Source organism: Struthio camelus, chromosome 6 (assembly GCF_040807025.1).
Source record: "Struthio camelus isolate bStrCam1 chromosome 6, bStrCam1.hap1, whole genome shotgun sequence".
NCBI lineage: Eukaryota > Metazoa > Chordata > Aves > Struthioniformes > Struthionidae > Struthio > Struthio camelus.
In genome coordinates this window covers 43,953,981-43,978,203 of record NC_090947.1, presented here as the reverse complement: position 1 = coordinate 43,978,203, position 24,223 = coordinate 43,953,981, and the positions used below count along the sequence as shown (strand labels likewise).

Sequence of the window (24,223 nt, the reverse complement as noted above, 5' to 3'; positions counted from 1 at the left end):
CTGCTTTTCCGTGCACGACCTCCCCAGCCGCCAGCAGACTCGCCCACCGGGACTAGCAGAAGGAAATCTTTCCCGAGGAAAAACCCCGCTTGAGCGCCCCAGGCAGAGCCTGCAACGGCCTTAAAGGAAAATGGCTGCTAGTCTCTGCAGATGGCAGTGTCCTTAGAGTTTCAAGCTGTAATATAAGAAACAGTCGTAATCGCTCTGTAGACCATAAATATGAGCCTAAGGAGCCATAATTAAGCATATGACTGATCAGAAAATATTTAATGCTTGCAACAGGTTTTCCTTCTCAGCTCCATTAGATAAAGAGATACGGGTGGGAAAATTCAGGGAGGCTATTACTTGAGTTCAGCAAAAGGGCTAATGAGATGGCAAACAATGTTCCTTTTAGGCCTTGGGCTTCAGGAGTCCCAAATTCCCAACATTAGAGCTAACACATTTTAAATTACTTCCCAAGTCCCAGCACTGAAGTATGTTTACATTTTGGAGAGCAGCCAAGAGGTAGCTTAATGTTTGTAACAAATACATGCTGAAATACTATACCTTCCTCGCGGAGCTGCCCAGGGGGTTATACGCTGGTGCTCCAACCCATACGCGAGAGCTAGCAGGGCAATAAGCTCTGCCGCTCGAATACTCAAAACCGGCTGGCCGTTTCCCCTGCAGTGAATACCTGCCACGGATATCCAGGCAACCCATGCTCTTGACACCAGCACGCTCGTAAAACGGATGCAGGGCATAATAAAACAGCGCATCAAGTGCCTTAGGAGAGGCCACAGTCCTTCAAACAGAGACACGTAAGGAGGCAAACAAGGGCATACGGCAGGGGCTGCTGCTGAAAGATTGCTATGCTCCTCAGGAAGGTCCTGCCTATGCAGGTGAAAATTAAATACAAGTTTGGGGGTTGATCATTTTTTCCCTAGAGGAGTTTATGATCAGCAAATCTTTCCCTCACTGATGGTGGTGAAATCTGACTGCACTGAGAACTAAGTTAGGTCACCTTCACAATCACATCGTCTCGTCTAAGGAAGAGAATGAAGATGCTGGTAATACCTTCAGAAACAGAGCAAGAGAAAATCCAGTCAAAAAAGTGGGGAAAAAGCTCCACACACAAAATAATTCAAATTGATGGAGTTCCTTCCATTTTCCACATATTCCTGACATTTTAATCCCCTTTATGGATATTTTATCAGAATATGAATTTGGATCATTTTGAGTACTTACAGAAATGCTTTGTTTATTAAACCACATTTTTACTGGTGGCCAAGTAAATGATAACTAGAAACCTTGCTAAAATTGCAGGTGAGATATAGACAAAAATATGGCAGAAATTCTTGCAATTCACCAAACGTAAAGGTCATTTTTGTAGAAAAATGTCCAATGACTATTTAACAAAACCAAGATTGCATACAAAAAATTCAGCTCTGAACACTGTGGAAACCCTAAAAGCAAATGCGTTGGTGGAAGTTGTGCCTGCTGCTCTTTGGCTTCTCACATTGCATTTTTGCTTCCGACTGAATTCTGCAAGCCCGTAAGATGAGAGGCTCCAAGTGGAACCCTTAACAACAGTTGATGCATCCTGCCAATCACCTCCCCAACCACGCAGATCGGACTCCAGTTATAACTGGCACCATAATCCATACTGATGCAAAATTTACATAGGTTTCCACCATGGACCCCAGGTTGTCAGAACGGCACCCTGAAACGTAACAGCTTCAGAAAACAAAATTGTCAATGCGTTGCATAACGAAGGGAATTGATCAAACCGCTGTGAGGCTGGAAGCAGTATGTATTCCTTCAGGGCTGCAGGGTGACAAGGAGCAGGGAATGGCAGACCCTGCCATCTCGCTGAGGTCCTGGGGGAAATGGCGTGCCTTTGAAGCAATCTGCTAGTGCACCTACCCTCCGCCTCCATCGCACAGCTCAGAGTAGCTGCGTCAGCTCCCCTGCACCCCGGGGAGCACTGAAACCCCTGGTGCAGCAGCCCGCTGCAGGGTGCTGTTTAATATCACCACTCGTGCCAGGCGCAAGGCACGCGGGGCAAGCCGCCCGGACAGGATGCAGGGCAGGGCTGGCAGGTGGCCCCACTCCTGGCACTGTGGGTTGCATGCTCCATACAAAGCCGTGTTTCTGTCTTAGCACAGAGCCTCCCAGCTGACTGCCTTTTTGGAGGGATGAGCAAGGCAACAATTAACTTGTAGCATGCTAAGAAGAATTTGGCTGATTTTTTTTGCTCCTGTCTACCTTTGTGCCTTTGCTAATCCAGTTCTGAACAGCAGCAGGGGGCAAGGACTGAGCTCTCAAGGAACTCTGTTGTTTTACAGGTTTGTCACTGAACAACATAGGGTGACAAACTGGTCCTCACGTTGGTATGGATGACATGGAATAAGAGGAAGAGCTCACACACCTTTTTATATACATCCCCTGAAAGGGACTTGGTCAAATGTTTAGATCACATGGCAAAGCCGAATGCTTTTAGGGAATGCCATATTTCCAGACCAGATCATGTTGCTGCTGCTGCCAGTTTCAGCTGCTCTTCTGCAGCTCCACCAAAAGTTGTGCTGGCCATTTCAGAGAAAAGAAAAAATAAAATAAGTAATCCTTTAGCTACTACTGCAAAGCACATCCATGAGAAAATATCCATCAGGGGTCCTGACGAGTTATGAGCTGTTGTCATCAATTCAGAAGTGAATTCTGAAGTTTACCTGAAGAAGTCTGAAGAAGTTTACCCTAATGTGACCCTGAGGCTGAGTCTAAACCTTTCTAAACCACCAGGCAGTGATTAGGGCACATGCAATCTGCGTCTAGCCTTGGCCAGTCCTTGCATATTCCCTACGTTTTCCCTGTTTAAGGGAGGGATTCTCCCCAGTGACCCTTTCTGGGTAACTCCTTCAGCTGCAGCCAGAAACGGGGCTGCCTTAGCACAGCCCTGACTTCATTCATAATAGGGTGTCCTACATACCTCAATTTCTTTTTCCAGGTAACACCAGAGATAAAGCAACTGCTGGACCCCAACAAATCCTGGCACTTCTTAGAAATCCTGTCCATTTCACACATCGTCGTTTTCCAAGGTATCTGTTTCTGAAGGCTTGCAGACCTCTGTTGGGTTTGTGGTGCCTTTCCAGTTTTTTGATTTCACATATAAAGATAGAAATAAGGAGGACTGACAGTCAAGATTCATCATTCGGTCCTCAAGACGTAGAGGATCTATTAACGAACCTTCTTTAAGCCGGTAAATGCAATTGCCATTTTGCCAATTCACAGCACTATTTCTTTTGCCATGGGATTGTGCACCGCTGGCAAGCAATGCAAATTGATTCCATTCTCAGTTCCTCACACAGTTCCACATACCCTCCTGCACCCAGTATTGATTTCTGTGACCTAAACCACAGAGTATCTGAAATCTATTCAATTTGAAATTTCTGTTCTAATATGTGGTCTCTCGATCTTTTACATCAATTTTCTTGTGTTTCTGTCTGAGGAAGGAGAGCTGCTTCTCACGAACCTTATCAGCTGCCACACACTTAAATAATGGTCGTGGCCAATGTCAGTTTTTCAATAGGCTTTGACACCTCTTCAATCCACATTTCCTTTTGATACACAGAGGTTCATATGTTTTCAACACAAGAATTTATGTATTATCTTTGTGCAGAAACATTGTTCCAGCATTTACTTACCGCAGCAACACGCACAGTTTAACCAGCTGCTCACTGTTTGCACCTTGGGAATTGGGGCCACATCACCCATCACTTTTATACTTCACTGTTCTTAATTCTCTTCTTCATGTACAGTAGCTCAGACAAAGCATGAAGCAAATGGCTATGTCGGGGCTTCCTGTGCATAGGCCATCTCTTGCACTGCAAGCCACAACTAATGCTTCTGCCTCCAAGAGGCATCGCTCCTTCCCTCCTGACTTTGTGTGTGGCTTTGTTCTTATTCTTGAACCACTTTTTATCAGCTTCAGCCGCTGACATTTGCTTACTCCAGGGATTTCAAGCTTTTAAGCCTTTTGTCACTGCATAGCTTCTGTTCATGCAGCCATTGCCGTTAGCTTGCTTGTGGGCCTTGCTTCACACGCAGCAGAAACTGCTCCAGGTCTCGGCATGCCAATGGCTTTCAACAAGAATCTGCTAAGAGCAAGCCCACTACTTAGACTCTGCAACTTGACTTTTTCATGAAGAAAAAAAATGTTGTATGGCTCAAGCCCTGTCCTGGATGACTGCTGGACAGCCTTTCCGTTTAATCCCTGCCTCTGACCCATTACGGCTCCTACCAAGGGTAAAGCTGCCCCTGCCCTGCCTCATTAGGTAGCTGAGAAGCAGCAGCTCTCCCTCCACAGCAAGCAGAGCTCTCAAGGATGCTATGGGATTATCATCACTTTCAAAGTTATTCAATTACAGTGCCTTTTTCTGTAGCTCTCCAAAACAGCTAATTCCGCATGCCGATGTGACAGCATGCTGCAAGACCAACTGGCTGCTCTTAGCATCCAAAGAAACAGCAGCATTTCTGGAAGAGCTTGGAGGAGAGATCGCTGCCTGCAGTGCTACCTGAGCTGATTGAGTCTGCGCTGTTCTCCAGAGTGGCATTTCACAGGAACTTGCCTGCACACAAATCAGATTAAAAAAGAGGTTTCCTCCAGACCTGAGTTATGTTTCAGCTTTCTTCCTTATGTATTCAGCATGTATTAAAGAAGGTATTTGTTTACTTTTGTTCTATGGTCTTGTTTTCACCAGTGGATATCAGCAGTAAATCCACTGAGTTCAGGTCACTCAGAGGAGTGTTTTAGGCTGTTTTTAAACAAGAGAACTAAAAGGTCTATATATTTGTCATTCAAGGTTCTCATCAGAGACATCAAAATATCTTCTCAAATGTATTTAAAAAAAACTTAGTATCTAGAAGGTATATAGGTACACTTCCAAAGCCTCACATGGAACTTAGAGAGAAAAAGGTACATGTTAGCAGCTATTTTTTTCCTGGACAATTCAGGGTAAAAGAGTTTGTTAAGATTCAGTATGAATCTCCAGGACAGGAAGCTGACAGAGCAATGTGAAATCTCATACTTTAGAGAATTAGGTCATCTAATTCATTCCTGCTGTCAGTGCAGAATGGCTTCTTATATTTTTGAGTGCTTCCTCCAGTGTACCACTAAATAATTCTGTTAATTGAGGCTGTATGCAAAGATATCAGGGAGCCGGTTTTGGGACATTCATAAGCGAGAATAATTTCTCCCTTCTCTCACACTTACTGATAAAAGACTAGTTTCTAGGCACCAGAATGAAAGGTACCCTCTATCCCACCAACTCACCATCAACGGATATAGACATCTTTTCATTTACATCTCATAACTGAATTTATGTCCTGGGTATTTCAGATTTAATGATTCTTTTGGGGCCAAATCCTGCAAACAATAGAAAGATTCCTGTTGCCTACATCACTTTATACTTATCTACAATATCTAAGATGATCTTTAGTATCTCTGAACATTTCCTGGGTAGCAAAATGGAGGGGCATTCACATGCTGGACCCTTTTTTCTTGACATTTGCTGGCATGTATACAGAACTTTGTTAGTTCTACTTTATGTTTTTGATCTTATGATGTTTATCCTTGGCTTTGATTACCCAATAACACTGGAAATTATTTTGAAGGTTATAAGGGAGCTCTTCATAAATAAGAAGTCTGCCATCTGATACTCATTATTCTACAATTCCTTCTGCAGAGCCTCCTTTTACATATGCAGAACATAAAATATAAAGGGGAAAACAACACAAGAAACAATGTCATTCAGACAAATATACATGTCTGATTTGACTTTCATGTATGAGAACTATGATAGTCTTCAGATGTGTACAACAGCTTTGCATGCAGAACTGTTAAAGCACGCTGACTTGATCAATAGAGCTATTAATCTTTTACAGGCTGATTTCTTTCATAGCCACTCAACAAATAAAACTCACAGTATAGTCAGCCCCCTGTAAAAAAAACAGCAGATACACTTAAAATCTTAGAAAGCTTTTAGTGGAGTAGATAGGAGGGGGGAACTAGACAAAAGGCAAGCAGTGAATGACACACGAATGCACCAGGGCCTGTACAGCTTCTCCTTCGCCCCGTGAAAGCGGCAGGAAAGGCAGAAGGAGATTTCCTATGCAGACTGAGCCCCTACAAGCTCTGCTGCTGGTGGAATAAGTTTATTTTGTGCTGCCTTGCAGACCAGGGAAGTTACTGGGAAGGCACAGCAGGGAGAACTCTCCTCTCCTGAGCGCAGTGAATGAAACCTCTCGTGCATGGTGTGTGCCCTTCCCTGAATGGCTGCACAGACTCTCAAAAGAGCTTTAGTAACTTCACTAGCATTTTATTAAATTTATATGTTAATGTATTTCTAATACAGTCTAAATCCACTAATGTATTTGTCGCACAGGAAACAGAGCTAATGAGCTGGAGCAGAGTGCTTCAGCAACCATGCCTGCAACTTCAGAGGAAGATGTTGCAACACAAGTGTAAGTGAACGACAAAGCTTTTACAATCTAATTTGTCAGTTACATTAGCACACTAACGATAGCAATTACTGTATATCATGTTCTCTGAGCATTATTATAAGTGTTACTAAAGAGACAGGATATCCACAGAAAGATTCCCATCTCCCAGACGAGATCACTGTAAACTGAGGGGAAAAAACACTAAGTAGAAGTGATTTTATTTAATACTCTTAAGATTTAATGAAACAGTGAAACATGTAGAAGAAGAAAGAAAAGGGCGCAGTCATCAAACTAAAGGCAAAAAGGAGATAAGTAAACAAACCTGGAATCTCTCAGGAGAAATAATTCAGAATAAATATGTGCTATTTTGATCGTTTATGATAGTGATGATATGGGAACTTCTTTCAAATAAAATAAGTACTAAGTTCTTAATGGCAAAACTGTCATCTCACAACTTTTGAATCAAAAGTCAATTAGAAAATAAAATAATCCTTCATGTTTATGACAGCAAAGTGTTTGAGCTATAGCTATATAGGTACTTGGCAAGCCAAGCAGAACCAAAGACCTGCATCGCAGCTGATGACCCTTCCTGGAGAGCCAGACAAGGCAGGGATGTTTTAAACCTGAAGTGTGATCAGTTTTTCCAACGAGTAGTAACTAAAGAGAAAGGCAAGGCAAATGCACTTGAATTGGTGACTAAGATTCACGTTCCGTGAAGGCTTAAATTATACCTGCTATAAAGCAGAACGAGGGGTAAGCCCTCATGTGCGACCGAAGCAGTCAATTCCCATAAAGTGACACCACAAATAGAATAAATCTCTGGAGAGGTGGCAATTCCAGTAACCCCCAGCTGGCACTTTTATTTATAATGCTCTTGTGTTGAATTCTCATCTGTCCAACCAGTAAATCTCTGGGACAGGAGCAGGTCTGCAGCCAGCGGCTGCCAATGCTCTGCCCAGAGGCCAGGCTTGGGCGCAACATCTGAATGTGAAAGGCTTTCAAGCCACTCCAGCGAGCCCTTGGAGATGGGACTCCCTACGTGAGCATGCAGGCATAGCAAAAAGGGAGAGGACCACAATCTCCCTGTGAGACGAGGCGGGTGCCGGACAGAGGCGAAAGGTATGAAGTGGGAATGGGATCACCCGAGGCCACTTTTATAACCACTAAGGCCCCCCAAGAGCTCCAACAGAAATGGGCTTCAAATAACATCCTGAACTTTCTTCGCATTTTTTAACACCAGGACTTGTCAAATCATGGTGTTCCTCTTTTAGTGCCATTTCATCAAAATGCACAGTCAGCTAAAACTTCTGCTCCCTGAGCCTGCCCAGTTGGACAGGCTGGATCGCTACGGGGGAAGCTTCAGGTATGGCTGGGCTTTCTCCTTGCTGCTAATCTGAAAAACTGGGAGCGGCAATCATTTCCAAAGAATTACTTAATTCTTTAATACATTTTTTCTTCATGAAAATGAAGTATCAAAACAAATATGGGGGGTCATCATAGTTCCTTTTTGCCATTTTAGGATTAAAATAGGCAAACAAAATTCTTTCTTAAAACAAAACCCAGAATGATGCTCTTGGGAAATGCTGAAATGAAATTTATAGGGTTCTTTTCAGCCAAAAAAAATCTCGGTGAGTTACAGAAGAATTTGCAAATAATGTTGATAGATCTGATTTTATATTTTCTCTGAGAATGAAGCATTTGACCAACATATTTCATGCAGCTCTACTTGGGAACAGACTAAGACCATGGTTCAAAGCTCAGTGAAGACACATTACAACCCCTTAGCAGGCCACCTACTGCAGATAGGAACAAAAGCTGAAGGCAATGATACACAGATACTTACCTTTCAATCAGTCCAGACACCCTCTGTGTATTAAAATCAATCCATTCGTTTTTCCACTGAGGACACTGAAAACCTGTGTTAAGCAAATGAACGATGAGGTGTCCTTAGTCCTTCTTCGTATTAGCACAGGCATTGGCATTAGGGCGGATCCCCCCGAAAACACACTTATGGCAACACTACCTGTGATGGTGCATGGATTCTTTTCAAAAAAGTAAAATGATCTTTTCCTTAGAAATGCTTTGAAAACTACCCCTGTAGACCACAGGAGGTCCCAACCTGAATTTTCCCCCATGCGCACTCTTCCTTGGAGCTGAACTGCCTCAGCAGCAGCTGCAATCCCAGCAGGGCCGGGCAACATGGCACCCACAGGCTCTCGCATCAGCACCCATGGCAGAGGGGGCTGGGAGAGGGGCTTTTGCAAGAAGAATTTTCCCTTGGGTGAGAAATACTTCATATCGTCTTTTCTGGAGGTTTTATCCTCCTTACTGACTCCCTTTAAAAAACTGCCAGCAGGAACATTCATGTTGTGTATATGCAAACAACAATCGGTATTTTCACTGCTGGAAGTATCAGCCACTTTTGTATTTACAATGTTCAGCAGTAAATGTTTATAAATAGTGGAAGCTAAAAGAAAATGTACATCATATGTGCAGCAGTATTTCACAGAACATGCTAGCAAATAATTAGCCATTAGGACTTATAAGAAATGTTGATTACTTAATTTTAAACACAGAACAAAAAAATACGGGTGTAGTACGACAGTATTAACTAAAAAAGGATGATTGTTCAGCAGGATGGAATAGCACTACCTCGAGTAATAAGAGCAAGCCTGTTTGAAGGTAAAGAGAGACTTGTTTGCAAATATACTAAAGGTTATGGATTTGCATACTGCTGTGATTTTACTATCACACTTAGGTTAGGAAAAAAACTAGCAACATCCAAGGGCACCACTCCAGGCTTAGGGCTTTGGCTGAACTGCCCCTCGTTCTTGCTGAAATAGTCTATTATTTGCAATTGGCTGTATTCATTGCTGAGCTTTTTAAACCATATTTCCTATTGTCACACAGTCTCTGTCTGGGCTTTTTCAGCGGCACAGCTATATTGATTCTCCTGTTATGCACCCCCTTCAGTCGCTCCTTCAAACAAAAGGGCTCATTTTATGCCCAGCTGGATTTGCTATGAGGAGGCCATTCCTAATGGGCTCCCTAGGGTTAGACACACACCACCTCCAACTTTATTTCTGGAAAATAAAATAATTTGCAATATATTTAGTCATTAAACCTGTAAAACAGCTCTAGCCTATCTGTGACTTTTCTTTAAAAAAAGGGTTTCAATAGTTTTGGAAATCCTATTGGATAATCTTATTGTAATATTTTAATGGAACAATAAGTCCCGCCCTCCCAATCGTGAATAAACTAGATGTCTATTCATATGTGCTCAGAGAATTGCAGATCAGTGTCTTTGTCAGTGTGAGCCATGATGGTCAAGATATGTTGGAAATGATCAAATAACAAAAGTGATTTAATTTGCTTCTTAGGAAAGAAATTAGCCCAGAGCTTGTCAGCTAATGTCCAGGAGGAAAATGGTTAGCATAGTTTTTTGGGTAGAGTGAATAAGTATCTCTGGCATCCCAGCCCCTGTAGCCCTATTTGGCAGTCACAGGCTTGCTGGTTGTACATTTTTATTGTCTTTTGTCCTCAAATAGGCTTGAAAAGCACTGTTTTAAATTTTTTAAAAATGCATTGCCCTAAGGAAAGTTTCCTTATTCAGGCGCATCATTTCTGTTCAAGCATCTGCTGCCTCACCCGCAGGATGCACATACAGCACTAAACCCAGCTTTCTTTTTCTATGCTAGCAAGTCTCGCCGCCGCTCTTGGAAAAGCTTTTCTCTTATTCAAAGGAGCACCTCTGCTCCAGCTATTTCCGATCACCCTTTCGTACGGCCTGGCTCTCCACCGCCTTGTGCCCTCCAAACCTTTTACATCCAGGCCAAATCACGCAAAATGCTAGCAGCAGTGCCTGGGCTGGAGAGCAGCGCAGGGGGAGCAGAGGCATTGTGTGAGAGTAGCTTTCCCGGCGCCACGCCATGCAATGAGTCCCCAGGAGGGCATGCCCCAGTGTGCAGGGTCTGCAGCACAGACTGCAGCACAACGGTTCAGCGGGCTGCTCCGGACGGAGACAGCATTGGAGCAAATGTAGTGGCTTTAGCTTCCGTCTGAAAAATGATCTGCAACATGGGGCACAATTACCAGAAATAAGATTTTTTTTTTTTTGCCCAGTGTGCTCAAAAGAAATTTGGGGAGGTGAATTGCAAAAAAATCACTTTGAGCAGTGACAAAGCAGGAATCAGGACGGGTCAGGATGCACCACAAACTGTAATTTTTAAATTTATGAGAAATTTCCATTCAATTTCACCTGGTTCGATTACTTTCTACAGAAACTAGCACATCCATTCCTATTAATTATAGCCAAGTATCTCCAGTCAAGTGAGCTGAAGTGTTGGATTGCAAAGGGTGAAATACCTTCCACGTGGAAGTGCGCTGGCTTAACTCGGGGCCAGTGAGGGGTGGAAGCGTGTGTCCCCATAGGGACATATGGCTCTCACACACCTGGGAGCACAGAATTGCCTGCCACCCTCCCCACTGCATCCATCGGACCTCTGCCGCCCTTCCCCAGCCCATCTGTCCTGCCCCTCTGCAGGGTCTGTACAGGCAGGCCATGAACCCGGGATGAAGGCCACAGATGAGGAGGAGGCAGGATTTCCTTCAAAGGCCCACTTAAACCTTTGCTTTATTGGTGAGACGCATGCACAAGTTGAGAGCTAGACAGCTGGAAACAGGGAACTCGGATAGAATTTGGGTTTCTTATGGCGGGGCCAAAGATGGAGCTGCCTGCGCAAACGGTGACAGTTCCCATGAGCGTGACGTATGCTCACTCCATATCGCTGCAGGATCTGGGCTGGAAACACGCCTGCGTTGCCCATGTGGAGCCTGTGGCAAATGTGGGATGAGGCCACTGGGGCTCCCCACCAGTGCCCGAAAGCCACAGAACCAGGCTTCAGTAGAAAAATCACCACGTAGTATCACAGGGGAAAAAGAATGGGTTAATAATGCCCTTCAAAAAAATCATTATTTTTTACTTCTGAAATAAAGTGCCTGTGTTAATTAAGCAAGGCTGCAAATTACCATGTTGTGCTGTACTTTGACCTTTCCTGTATTGCTTCCTTGGAGTGGCTCAGCATTCCCGGCGCTCCCCGGCAGCTCACCTTGCACGGGGGGCAGCGAGGGGCACGTCGAGCACTGCACCGTGAAAGGTCAATTCACTGAATACGTTAGAATGAAATTAAAACTGTTCCTGCAAATGTCAACAGAAAAATCAAAGCAGACAAGACATTATCAGCACTGGCACAAATGAGAGATTATCACATTTCTGCTGCAATAACCGAAAGATAAAAGTAAAAATTCAAAGCAAGCATACATTTTATTTTGCTGTACGAGAACTCAGTGCTGAATAAATTCATCTTCCACAATGACATATGAACTGAGGCATGACCTCCAGACTATCCAAATGCTTATAACAACACAAGGACACTGATGAATTTGAAGCAGACGTCACTTTGACATATGAGAAAATCCAACAGATTCTGATTACAATATCCTGTGAAGCCATAATTAAGGCCTTTATGGCAACAAAGAAAATTGGATTACATTATTTCAGTGCTAAACAGCCAAAAGATTGTAGGAAAACCAAGAGTATAGAGCATAACAAGCCATAGAAGTCTTTGACAGAAAACAAAGACACCAGCAATTGCAGAATATTTTTAAGCGGTCTTAATTTCTCAAAATGATATAGGACAAAAACACAAGCTGCAGTAGGGGAAAGTGTCCCTTAATTTTCTCATGGTCTCCTCATAAGTAGTATGTATTATGTAAATCAGACGAACTTTAAATGCAATCCACATTGTATTCTACTTTCCTTCAATGCCTTGGAAGAACAAAGTTTTTCATCGCTGCTATACTGAAATGAATACATCATTCATATCACAACACAGAGAAGGAATGCCAAAAAGTCCTGATACGTACCAAAACCATATGAACGTTCGGTCCCTTCAAGCACTGGCAACAAAGCAATGAGAGCACTTTAAGGCTTAGAATTGCCTAAATTAAAATAGCAAATGAAAAGCAGGTGTGGAGCAGTGGATAAGTATCAGGCATCGCTCAAACCCTTTGAGTTGCATTAATAATAAACAGAATTAGTATGACACTGAAGGGTACGTGAGAATCTGCCACATACAGTATCTATCTGTAGCATCTTCTCTGCGACATGGACCTGAATGTCCCGCTTCCTTCCCTCGGGGAGTTTGCACTAACTTTGGCATAAGCTTTCCTAACCCGACTCCAAGCCGAAGGAGACCTACTGGACTACACAGTCAAGTGTCCCCTTCACTGTGTTTTTCCAAAAGGCAAAGCTGTAACTGCTTTCCTCTCCTTCCTTTCAAAGAAGGTGGTCCACAATCAGCAGTTTCTCCTCTCTGACTTGCAGTGGTCTGAAAGAATTGTTATTTTGCTCTGGTTTGTATGACCTTGCTCGGAATGAAAAATCAAAACTCAGAGTAAAACTCAGCCAAAACCGCTGATTTTGTTTGTTTCTTTGTCAAAGCCTGGTCAAATTTTACCAATATTTTGTCAAAAATTCTTCCTAAACCTTGTCAAAATGTTGGCTGATTTTAGTGCAAAATGTTAAATTAGAAAATGATCTTAATTTATGCAAAATGTTTCAAACTGTTCTGAGGCACACATTTTTGAAACAAAGCTCTACAATAGTCAAGCTTTGGGCAATGTGGTGTCACCACAATTTAAACTCTTACAGAACAACATTTTATTTTTCTGCCATGGTCCCCTGACCCAGATGATTGTGTTATTCAGCATATATTGATTATTCTCAGTTGACAAGCTTTCTTTCCAAGTTTGAATAGAAAAAAGTTTACAAAGAATGCTTTTCAAACTCTGCCAAATTTGGATTTTAACGAATCAGTGTTTTCCAACTTGAAGCTGTTTCGTTAAAAATGCTTAGCCAGCACTGGTGTCGGAAATTATGTTCAATATACTCTGTACCCAGCTGTACATGCAGCTCGCTCCACTGAGAAATGCAGATTTTCAAAGCATTACAACGCATTTTCACTAGAGGTCCAATTACCTCTTTTACAAAGTTTGAGTTACCTAAGTGAAATAAAATGAAGTATTCTCAGGCCAGAGAATAAAAATCATCTTACTGTTTGTTATACTATGGAATCACTATGCACTTCATAAAACATGAATATCATTTGTTTCAATAAAAGGAAATCCACCAGAGAGCTGGTTTCATCTTGGCTCTCTATATATCATTTTGCATTTTACTTTTTTCTCGGTTTCTCAACTGCCATTAGGTCAGTCACATCGTATCATATCACAAACAAATGTGTCAGTGTCCTTTAATATTATTTTTTCAGTATTCTCCATCCTCTCATACCCTTTCATAAAAAAATATGAACGTGTCAAAGATTTTCCAAATTTATACTGATTTGCCACAGATCACAAATATTCTATATTGTTCATTTTTCTTTACTGAGCAAAAAGAGCTGTGATAAATTTCATTGCTACCTTGCGTTTTTCTCAACATGGTTAGTGATGTGGTACCTAATGAATATCCAGGTCAGAAATAATGTCTGAAATACATTATCAAAAATATGTGAATTTTATCAGGTTATTTCAGTGGACGGTCCTGTCAAAGTTCGTATTTTAACACAGAGTTTATGTTGCTATATTTCTCGTTTGTTTGCTTTTCTAAATGAGACTCCGATAGAGTTCATATCTGTGTGGATATGGAAAGGGGGGAAAGTGTGCCAAATCTCTAGACCATCCTTGTGCCATGAGCAATCACACTGAACGCCTAGGCTGAGGGGACAGAGGATGGGGACCTCATCGATACTGCCACTGCTGAAAGATTCAGAAATGAAAAGAACGTTTTCCAGTAATTTGCCTTCTGGTTTTAAGGCATAACAGTTTGAATTTGGAACATTTTTTCTTTTTCTCTTTTTTTTCAATTACAACCACAATGCCAAGGGGTTCTTCTCCAGGACCATCATGTAAAAAGAGTAGACAGAAGCACTCCGAGGAAAACAGGGAATGTTTTGCTCCTCACAGAAAGACAACTGCTGGCAATACTGTGACAGCGCCAGGCACCTGCACAGGGAGGCAGGGCAAGCGAGCAGCACAGAGAAACATGTGTGCAGTCCCACCACTTCTCCATCACCTGCTCCACAGCCTGGCCCTGCCCCAGGACCCACGCTCAACTCCACGGAGTTGTGAGTTAATAGTGATGAATTTGAGGAGTAGAAGTGGAATGAGGCAAAACTGTGGGGATTACCCAGCCCTCAGCGCACACACAACCTCAGTCTCATCCCCCTCCTTCAGCTAGAACAGGAGCAGATGTCGTTCCAGGCACTCACCTGCCATCAGATGTACTGACTCGGAAAGCTGTTTTATGATCATCATACGGAAGTGGACCTACCACAATTATCCTAAAATACCAAGAGTTTGACTACAGCCAAGCAGTAAATGCTCTTGTTACAGGACGAGCAGTGCAGCACCACGGCAGGCAGAAATTAGGCAGCCTCTCAGCGCTTGAGCTCTATTTAGATACACAAGGAGCGTGCCTTTATACCTCCCGGGGCTGCAAAAAGATCTGGCAATTTTGCTGAAACAAGGTCGGATAAAATATTCCCCACACTCAGGAGAAGGATAGTGTTGTGCAAAGTGGTCAGCACTGGTCTGGTGAGGTTTAAGACTTAAGTTTTAGCAAGCCAGGACTTCTGGACACGCAGAGGTAAAACACAGCTCAGTCAACATGCTAGTGCAATTGTTTGGACAGTTATCCATACAGAATACGACCTAACTGTACTCTTTTTAAAATTCAACCGAGATGTTTTTAGGTGCTCATGAATACTGCCATCAGATTTTGTTACCCTGTAATTAATTCTGAACCCTTTTTTCACGGGGGGAGGGATAGGAGAGGTGAAAAAAAGGCAAGCAACAAATGCATGGTACATGGCAAGTCACTATTCGGCTGATGGATGTGTAAGTCTGAGTAAGTAAATCTACTGACTGAGGGCAATATTTTGAGTATGCTGTGAATCATTTCTTACTTTAGGCAGAGATATTTCACTGATTTGCAGCAAACTGGCTTCAAGGATTCTTCAGCTGAGACCTCAGCAGTTGCTTGCTATCATGAGAAGAGCGTCTCCTAATGATGGGCCATTACGCATGATAAAGAAGAAAACCTTATTTGAATGCCATAAAATCTGTCACCAGTGACAGGGGGAAATGAGAAGCTCATGCCAAAATCTGCCTGAGAATTACAACATGGAAAATATAAGCATTATGTTTGTGTGTCCAGACTCCCGAGGGATGCATTAAATTTGGCTTCCTGTCACATATAAGTCTGTGCACCGTCCAAACACTCTGTCAGCCCCAATTACTGTGCAGGTCCATGCCTTTGTCACCCCCAGCCCTCTCCTTTCTGATGGGGAGGCCCACAAGAAGCAGAAGTCCCTGCCAGATGAAGAAGATTGAGGGTAGGCCTCACACTTCAGCCTGCAAAATGTCACTCCGCCTCTCTTTGGGTGGGGGTCTGCATCAGCTTCCCGAGACAGGCTGTCAGTTTGATTTCTGGCATGCTCAAGCAGCAACGGGGAAAGGTCTTGCACCAGACGGGGAGAAAAGACCGTGCTCCCACCGAACCCTGCAGTCGTGGGGAGGGATGGAGGCGCCTCGGCTCCCTTTCGGAATAGCAATAATTGGAGTACACACTCGGCACACAGACACCGACAGGCTCCCCTCCTCTCTCCAAAAACTGCAGGGCAAACCCCAGCAATGAGCTGAGAGGGAAGGAATGGCAAATTAATACATTGAACTGAGATAAAGTCTTGGAAAACGAAATCAAGCTGTTGGTGGCTTGTGCCAGAGAAAAAATCTATTTACTCTGGCCCTGTTGAAAACACTAGCATCGTACACACCACAAAATGGGAACAAGTGTTGCTCTGTACATTTATTTAGGTTTTTACGGTTTAATTTTTTGACTTGCACTGAATATTTCCGAAGACCCAATCAGCGATTACCTGTGATGTCCACCGTTCCACCCCTCGAACTAAGGAGGATTTTTCTGCCCTGCAAGGATCTGGTTGTGTTGCGTGCTACACAAAGGCTGAATAAAATCATGTAAATAACAGTCTCACTGTTTTCTGCACTCCCCATTTGCAGGTTTACATTTGCTGTTTTTTGCTTTTAGCTATGTTACACCTAGGGCTGATAGAACAGCATAACTGGAGACTCCTTCCACAGCAAGGGCTCCTCAGTACTCCTGCAGTAAAAACAGTCCTAAACAAATAACATATGGAGCGATGTACACATGTTTTGCTGTAGCTTTAACGGTATTTAACCTGCCTGTGAGCCCATTAATGCACAAGTATGGCAAAAGTCACGAGATTATACTGAACCTAGGACAAGGTACAAGTACTGCTATATTTTCTTTTCCTTTTGTCATGAAATGATTGGGGGTAACAAGATACCACAGTCAGATCTTGGCAGATAAACAGCTGGTATGCTGTGCTCACAAACCTTCCCAGGAAAAGCATCACACAATAAAGCATTCGCAGACTACTTGGGGCAAGGTTAATCAATGGGTGACCTCTGATTCCTGTCTGGAATGGGAGTATATCTTGTCCAGACCCCTCACCAAGACCTCCAATCTCTGCTCACGCAGGTCACACCAATATTTCTTTCTGATTTCCCAGGGTGCCAGCACCGTTCCTAGCTCTGAGGATGATGTTTGCCAGCTGAACAGTGGTAAACACAGTCGGTAAACTCTGCAGCTTTTTCCCAGTGCTCTAACTCCTAGGTCGTGGTACAAATTAACTGAAATCCTGTTGTTTCCACTTGTTTCCTTATGTGGAGCATAAATTCAGAGACTGATGAAAAACTACCAGCAGAACAGAGTTTTGGGAGGCTCAAAATGATCCATGAATTCTGGCTGAATTCAGCAATGTGTTTTGGCTTTAAAAGGAGGGAAATGTCAAAATCCTTCAGAAATGCCAGAAGTTTCCTTCTGACTTTCCATTTCAAAATGGGAAAATTGACTCACATGAAAAAGAGAAGAGATTAAACAATGAGATTAAATAACCCCCAAACTGTGTAAAGCGTATATATCATCTGGCATATAATGAGATGCTTTGGGTTGACCCTAAGTAATGCTTTTCTCTTACAAAAAGAAAAAAATAATTGTCTATACTTGAATGAACTTTCTTGTGGTTTAGCTAGTACATTGAAAAAAATACAAAAACATTATCCATTCAGCTTTAATTACACTCTCAGGTATCAGCTTGAGTAAACCCAAGTTACCTGGAAATCTAATGTTTTTAAATGCTTGGAAGCCATGAATTTTTATGGTGTAGCAAATTTTAGGGCGATATAAACTCCCCCGCAAAACCATCAACAACAGAAAAACAAAGCATAGCCTAGAGTGCTGATTTGGAAGTCAAATAGCTTTTAGAAAATAGCATATGAAATCAAATCAGAAGTAATGTTAGGATATCAAATGTGTACCTCAAGCTATATTTGAGTCAATTAAAGAAAAAAATCTACTTTGGGCTTATTAGATTCCTGAGAAATGTCATAGCTGAACTTGCTGGATACATATACTGCACGTGTTAAAGAACATTGAACAAAACAGCCTTGGATATTCACGTGTTATAAAAATACCTTCCTTAATATCCATAAAATAAAGCAATGGGTATTTTTCTCTTTTGCTCTTTCTAGGTAGCCCATTTAGTCCTGATCCTTCAGATTTAAACTTCAGACTGTAGCTTACCACCCTCAGTAGCAACATCTGGCGTTCCTGTAGCACCAGTTCTACGCCCCGTAGCAAGAGATGCAACATCAGCTATTTAGACTCACTCCCTGAATGGGTCAGATTAGCGTTTGGGATGATGAACAGTGAATGTTAACGCTCTTTTTACCCTGCCAGCACACCGCATTATTACCCAGTTTAAAATAGAGGAGCCTGAAGCGGGCAGACGACCCACAACCTCAGAGAAGTCTTCTGGTCACTGCTAGAATACTGGTATACCCTACTTCATCCTATTGCAAGAATCTAAGGCTGCCAGAGGTTTCTCTAACACTGAGTACTCCTCTACTTAAATTAGCTTTACACTTTTGGAGAATCCGGCCAGTAGTCCCTAATTCAGTTCGTTGTTGCTACTAGTTAATGTTACTATTTTTTGTTACTAGCTAGTACTTAATGTCATTAAGTACATCCTTCCACCTCCTCCTCCACATAGCACTGACCACGAGGTGAATTGGGACTGAAAGATTTGACAGAATAATTACAAACTTCCTCCACCATTCCATGTTCATGTTCCTTACGTGGAGAGCTCTTCCAGTCTGTCCTCTGCCTTATAACATTTTCTAATCTGTTAGCAGTGCTGCACACAAAATGGTCGTCTTCGGAATCAATAGCTTCTTGCAAGTTAGTTGACCCAAGTATGTTAAATCCTGGATAAGATTCTCCCAAAGAGAAAGAAGGTAATTGCCATCGCTTTATAATTCAATTAATTATTTTGTGTTATTATAATGGCTATATTTGACTCCTACAAATCTGACTCACATTGCACACAAAATTATTAACTCATAAAAAGACAATATATCCTCTGTAATTAAAATTAAAATGCAAGATTTTTTTTTGATTCTCGTCAGATATTCTGCTCTCAGTAAGGATTAAAACAAGCTAAATATTAACAGAAGCCATACTCTGCAGCTAGCAAAATACTTCTCAAAGACTGAAGTTTTAGGTTTTGAGTGTAGCTGACTCAAACCTCCCTATTGCCAGTTCATATTTAGCAGAAGTGCTTCATTTTGAGCAAAGCCCTCCAACGTCCTCAGTTGCAGCAGGCCTTTTCTGTAGACTGCCATAAGGAATAAAATCTGAAACTCTGCCGGACTCGTTGCTCAGCTGGAGACGAGGGCCGCGGCTACGTGGGGGGCTCCTCTGCAAGGCTGCAGCTCGTGCCCCGCTCCATGGCTACCCTCCCTCCTCATCTCACACGAAATAGCCTTCATCTATCAGCATTAATAGCACGCCTTACAATACATCTTTTTGCAAGGACTGTTAAAGAAGTGAACGTTAGGAGACTAGTAGGGTTTTTTGATATGTAAATATTTATCAAAGGCATCTGTATATGCTTAAAGAAGGAAAAAATGATCAGCCGTGGCTTTCCTGGAGATAATAAATATGTTAAAGCCTGCTCTCTTTTAGCTGTCTTGAATAATGAGTAAATATTACTTCACTGCATCCTGTTCCAACATTGAGAGTGTCCCTTGTTCTTTTACATGGACTCAAAAGAAAAACCTCAGACATCTTAGCTTAAGCACAATGGAATGCATAAACATAAATAAGCCATTCTTCATGCAACTACAAGATCATGATTCTTTACTATAAAATACATTATTTTCATCCGTAGAGAAGAAGGGGGCATCACATCTGCGTGAGATATCAGTGACTAGGCGGAAAATGAGGGATTTACATGGAAAGACAGGTCATTGGCAAGAGGATTATTCCCTTTCTGCAGCTTCATAGGTATTTGCATCACAGGACAGTAATTCCACCTCCTCTCTCTCTCTTGCAGTTGGAGTTATTCTCTGTTCATACTGCAAATAGGAATTTCTTAGAGGCAAATATTCCTGTTGAAACCAAAACTTCTTCCAGGAACGTTCCAGTTGTGGCTATTTCTTTGCCAATACTGTCCCAGAACAAATCACAGCCAGCAGCAGGCTGCGAAAGCAGGGAGATGGCCCAGGGCAGCCGCCCAGGGCATGAGAGGGCAGTGGTGGGGCAGCCCTGGGAACAGGTGTCCTGTGTCTCACCCGACTGCTCTGACCACTGAACTACTCTCACCTCTCTTGCTTCAGTCTCATTTTCATCTTGATGCCAAAAAATTTTGCAGGACTAGAAACTTATTAACCACCAACTGAAAATGTTTGCAGCAGCATTCAGAGCTGTCCCTCTCCTATTTGAAGTACTGGTTGTTTGTATTTTGCTCTAACTTTGCATGATTAAAAGAGTATAGGAGTTTTCTTTTCTACAGAGACACACTATTCAAAGAGTAATAAAGAACAGCGATAAGAATGATTCAAAGCAAATAGCAGGCTCTTCTCAAGTTTCCCTTAACCTTTCCTTGCAGGAGGCTTTGAGGAGATTGCTCGGGGAGGAAGATGTTTGGGGAGGGGAGACAGTTGCATTTGCTTGCAAATTATTTTTCTTTCTATCTCAGAACCATTTTCAGGAATCCTTCTGTTTACAACTTAAACCTTTTCAAGGTAGTAAGAGATTAGTTTGACTTTTATTACTTCAGTTACTCAGTATTGTTATTCCCCTTCCTGTTATTTCTAACCTCAGCTTTTCAACACCATATTTGTAACTTCTGCTTCTGAAGACCTTCTGTGTGCACGTGCAAGGAGTGAGCAGCCCTCTCCGGGCCCACTTTGACAGGGTGTTAAAGCAGGCCACAGGAACAGGCATTTGTTTTCTTAGTGCAGAACTGATCTGAGAGGTACGTTACTATATAAATACATCAGGTGCAACAGGAGCTGAGCTGGGGCAGAGGGTTTGGTTGCCATCACAGCACCACCGCAGGGATGCCACCAAAACCGAAGGGCAGTCAGGAAAGCCCCCGCAGAGCATCTTCAGGGACAGGCCAAACCCTCTGCCAGTGACCACAGCAGGCTCAAAGAGCCATTTTTCAATAGCAAGGCTGAAAAAACCTGACAAGGCAAAACTAATAATGAATTGAGCACACCGTCTGTGCAGCCCTTCCTCAATCCATCTGCATGAAAAATGTCATTCAGAGTCCCTCTATTTTACACTTGCTTTGTGTCTTCAATAACAGGTGAGCTGAAAAGATGACAAATGAGAGGAATCATTTTTCTTCCTCTTTTTTTTCGATAAATTTCTTTATAAATTGGCCACATGTGTAAATGTTCCTTTGGGATGTCAGACTGATTGAGCTTATGCATGAACACAAAGAAAAATAACATTGCTGCATTTGGCACCATCTGTGCAAGGTGCCAGATTTAATTCGACTGGGTCCAGACAATAGTAAGTATTTTCTCATTTCTAGCTTAGCACAAATCACTACTATCTACTGTGTGAGTTATTTAAAATAACGACTCTGTCCAGGCATTGCAGGTAGTGCAAGTACCTTTCTCAGTCAGGCAAGAGCTGTGAGATTTTGTATGTTACGATTAAAATTGTGGCCAGTCCCAAGGTGGCAAAGCGAGTGGTGCAGAGACACTCTCAGACCTACTACCCTGGCTGAATGACACAAGAGAAGGATAACAAGGAGGATATAAAGCAGTGCAGATTATATGCCAAAAAAACAAAAGAAGGTGTAAGTCAAGATTTTTAAGCTTATTCATAACACAGGCTACAACTTCAGAGAAAGACTATTTTATAGTCTGTCCTCCGATCCTTCTGGCAGGTGAATACTATCCCTCTAGCAGCTGTAGCAATTGCTTCCATGGAAGAGTAATATTAGGAAAGCATTGATGTATTTTAACTGCTTTTAATATAGCATTGCAAAAGTTTGGCTCAAGTGCGAGAAGTCAACAATGGATGACCAGAGGCTTTGTATTAGCCATTCCATGTGACCCCACAGACCACGGAAATCCCCTGTAAAATAAAGAAGCAGTGATCTTTCTAAATGTATACTCTTTACATCCTGCTTTATCCTGCATCCTCTCCTACAGACGCAGGGGGCCAAACCATACAGTGAGCCAGATGCTGAACTCAGATCTGTTCAGAGGGAATTTTCAGTCACCCAAGGACACGTTTGTACTAGCAATTTATGAAGAAAGATGAATCCAAGGTATGCAAGTTGTACATTACATGGTGGAATTTAAAATGAAATAGCATACCCATAAAAATGGAAGAAAATGAAGCTAAAAATTACCTTGTAAATTTATTAAACTTCCTAGTGATTTTGGCCCACCAAAAGAATTGGATTTGATTTAGAAGAAGCCAGTGGCATTAACTGGTGGTACAAATAATAGGATGGAGTTATCCTGCTTTATTCCCACTGAAAATCTAGCCTTAGATCTTACATTTATATTTCATTTTCCAATCCTACTATATAGCATGCAGCAATTTCTGGGTAGGTCTGTATCAAGAGCTATAGGGCAGCAATTGCGCTCCCTTAATCTCCCAAGAAAGTTGTTCCACAAGAATACTGAGTAATACGAGTAGATCGTATGCTTTATTCAGCTACACGGTTTTAATCTGGTGCACTATTGTGCAATCACGGTACTGGCATAAAAAAGATGCCTGTACTGCTCAGGAGTATCTTACCAGGAAGCAGATAACAGAGTTCTCTCTTCACCGCAAGAATGCTTGCTTTGCCCAAGAATCACTTTTCTTACTTACAGACAAAAGCCACAGTAATGCCAGCTGAAAGGGGGAAATGAGAAAAAAAAAAAAAAAAAACACGTAGCAGTCATTATCTAGCACGACATTGGCATACTGTAACTAAATCCCAGACAGAGGATGCAAAGCCTGGCCATCAGTCTTTGTGTAAGTTATCCATGTTATATAGTAGTGTCATTATTATTCATTTTTATAAAATGCTAAATTAGTCACTTAAACACCACCATAAACATAACACCAGTATGCCTAATAGAAGCAAAATAAATTCCTATTTCCAAAATCTCTAGACAGGACACAAGCTTCCAGGGCTGTGAAATTTTCTCGAATGTATATCTACAAAGTAAACCCAGCAAAGCACGCTGTCTACATGACTTAAGGCTCAGTACAAATTGAAAATCACTAATGGAATATTGTGCAGTTTGTTCCTATTAGGAGCAGTCAAAAATCATACATAATGTAACAATGTACATGCAACAGCAGGCTCACACAAGATAATTTAACCATGAGGAAATGGTCTTTGAAGTAGTCCCTGATGAGATTTTGCTTGTTCCTAAGAGAATCCAGATGTATTCCAGAACAGCATTTTAAAACCACTTTCTAAAATTACACCCCCTCCCAGTCATTACAGTGCATTATAGTGACACTCTGCAGTTGGAATTTTATGGGGAAAATTACTTCCGAGTTGTATTTTTATGTTAAATGCTCCCCCTATATTATTTGAATTCCCACTTTGACAACTCAAGGCATTTCATTACTTAACATCCCCTAGTCTTTGTATTTTGTAAAATACACACTGCGGGCCAAATTCTGCCTTATTTTATTCCTGCAAAGCACATTAAAGGCTATTAATCTTGGCTTCATCAAGGTTACAGTAAAGTAACTTAGGGTAGGAATTGGCCTGAATAGTCATGGTTTTACCCCAAAATGTTAACTTACAGTTTTTCCAATCACAGCAGCCAAGGAAAACCAAGTACCTTTCCTTTCTTATGCTTCCTTAGCATGGCCTCAAAAGTCACAGTGGACAAACAGTAGCTTCTTCTGTCAGTTTGCGTCTCGGTGCTGTTAATTTTCCTCTTGTGGGACGTCTGCATAGCAGATTAGTCTCTGCTCGGGATACATGATTTTTGCAGGGATCGCTCTGCCTAGGCTGATAAAGCTGCCTGCCTTATCCATCACTTTTCCACCATTTTCTCTCCTTGCAAAACCTCGCCTTCAGGTGCCAGGGGACTTATAAAGTCATACTAATTCACTTCTTCATGTTATATCTACATCCCTCGGAGTGTGCGTTGCCATGAGATCATGAAGGTGCCCAAGTTGAGATTGTCCCTTTCTCCCTCCCGCAGCAGCTGGTACGACGAGATCATACAACCCAAAAGCTGACAGTGCTTAAAAATAAAC

The 24,223-nt window shown here is 42.2% G+C and overlaps 1 long non-coding RNA gene across 7 annotated transcripts in view; it reads right to left on the bottom strand.

Annotated features, from left to right (window-relative positions):
• LOC104138737 (uncharacterized) overlaps positions 1 to 24,223 on the bottom strand; it is an 87,032-nt gene that overhangs the window by 39,007 nt on the left and 23,802 nt on the right. The window contains exons 4-6 of one of the 7 annotated variants that reach the window (XR_011142008.1): positions 22,751 to 22,849; positions 11,503 to 11,671; positions 11,080 to 11,372 (exon numbers count right to left, since the gene is read on the bottom strand). The exons of 5 other annotated variants lie outside the window; for them this stretch is intronic. This is a non-coding gene — a long non-coding RNA (uncharacterized lncRNA). Of the gene's footprint in view, positions 1 to 11,079; positions 11,373 to 11,502; positions 11,672 to 22,750; positions 22,850 to 24,223 lie in introns of those variants that run through there. One more of the 7 variants, XR_011142006.1, reaches the window with a different exon arrangement.